We start from the raw sequence: 2214 nt of genomic DNA on the forward strand, positions 1-2214 counted from the left end.
ACGATATGAAAGAGAGGTTGAACAGGCTGGTAATAGGGGTTGCGACAATGGCGGCGGATAGTTTCAGAAATAGAGGGTCCAGATTGTCAAGCCCAGCTGATTTATACGGGTCCAGGTTTTGCAGCTCTTTCATAACATCTGCTATCTGGATTTGGGTAAAGGAGAACCTGGAGAGGCTTGGGCGAGGAGCTGCGGGGGGGCGGAGCTGTTGGCCGGGGTAGGAGTAGCCAGGCGGAAGGCATGGCCAGCCGTTGAGAAATGCTTGTTGAAGTTTTCGATAATCATGGACTTATCGGTGGTGACCGTGTTACCGAGCCTCAGTGCAGTGGGCAGCTGGGAGGAGGTGTTCTTGTTCTCCATGTCCCAGAACTTTTTGGAGTTGGAGCTACAGGATGCAAACTTCTGCCTGAAGAAGCTGGCCTTAGCTTTCCTGACTGACTGCGTGTATTGGTTCCTGACTTCCCTGAACAGTTGCATATCGCGGGGACTATTTGATGCTATTGCAGTCCGCCACAGGATGTTTTTGTGCTGGTCAAGGGCAGTCAGGTCTGGAGTGAACCAAGGGCTGTATCTGTTCTTAGTTCTGCATTTTTTGAAAGGAGCATGCTTATCTAAAATGGTGAGGAAGTTACTTTTAAAGAATGACCAGGCATCCTCAACTGACGGGATGAGGTCAATGTCCTTCCAGGATACCCGGGCCAGGTCGATTAGAAAGGCCTGCTCACAGAAGTGTTTTAGGGAGCGTTTGACAGTGATGAGGGGTGGTCGTTTGACTGCGGCTCCGTAGCGGATTCAGGCAATGAGGCAGTGATCGCTGAGATCCTGGTTGAATACAGCGGAGGTGTATTTGGAGGGCCAGTTGGTCAGGATGACGTCTATGAGGGTGCCCTTGCTTACAGAGTTAGGGTTGTACCTGGTGGGTTCCTTGATGATTTGTGTGAGATTGAGGGCATCTAGCTTAGATTGTAGGACTGCCGGGGTGTTAAGCATATCCCAGTTTAGGTCACCTAACAGAACAAACTCTGAAGCTAGATGGGGGGCAATCAATTCACAAATGGTGTCGAGGGCACAGCTGGGAGCTGAGCGGGGTCGGTAGCAGGCGGCAACAGTGAGAGACTTATTTCTGAAGAGAGTCATTTTCAAAATTTGTAGTTCGAACTGTTTGGGTATGGACCTGGAAAGCATGACATTACTTTGCAGACCATCTCTGCAGTAGACTGCAACTCTTCCCCCTTTGGCAGTTCTATCTTGACGGAAGATGTTATAGTTGGGTATGGAAATCTCTGAATTTTTGGTGGCCTTCCTGAGCCAGGATTCAGACACGGCAAGGACATCAGGGTTAGCAGAGTGTGCTAAAGCAGTGAGTAAAACAAACTTAGGGAGGAGGCGTCTGATGTTGACATGCATGAAACCAAGGCTTTTTCGATCACAGAAGTCAACAAATGAGGGTGCCTGGGGACATGCAGGGTCTGGGTTTACCTCCACATCACCCGCGGAACAGAGAAGTAGTAGTATGAGGGTGCGGCTAAAGGCTATCAAAACTGGTCGCCTAGAGCGTTGGGGACAGAGAATAAGAGGAGCAGGTTTCTGGGCATGGTAGAATATATTCAGGGCATAATGCGCAGACAGGGGTATGGTGGGGTGCGGGTACAGCGGAGGTAAGCCCAGGCACTGGGTGATGATGAGAGAGGTTGTATCTCTGGACATGCTGGTTGTAATGGGTGAGGTCACCGCATGTGTGGGAGGTGGGACAAAGGAGGTATCAGGGGTATGAGGAGTGGGACTAGGGGCTCCATTGTGAACTAAAACAATGATAACTAACCTGAGCAACAGTATACAAGGCATATTGACATTTGAGAGAGACATACAGCGAGGCATACAGTAATCACAGGTGTTGAATTGGGAAAGCTAGCTAAAACAGTAGGTGAGACAACAGCTAATCAGCTAGCACAACAACAGCAGGTAAAATGGCGTTGACTAGGCAACGAGGCCGACAGATAAAACAAACAAGCAGAATGGAGTACCGTGATTAATGGACAGTCCAGCGTGCATCAGCTATGTAGCCAAGTGATCAGTGTCCAGGGGGCAGCGGTGGATGGGGCAGGGGAGCTGGACTGGCGAGTGTTATCCAGGTAAAAAAAAACTAACAATGACTAAATAGCTTGTAGCTAGTTAGCTGGTTAGCTTCTGGAGGTTCTTGAGTGTGTTCTAAAA

The sequence above is a fragment of the Oncorhynchus keta genome, chromosome 6, assembly GCF_023373465.1.
Source record: "Oncorhynchus keta strain PuntledgeMale-10-30-2019 chromosome 6, Oket_V2, whole genome shotgun sequence".
NCBI lineage: Eukaryota > Metazoa > Chordata > Actinopteri > Salmoniformes > Salmonidae > Oncorhynchus > Oncorhynchus keta.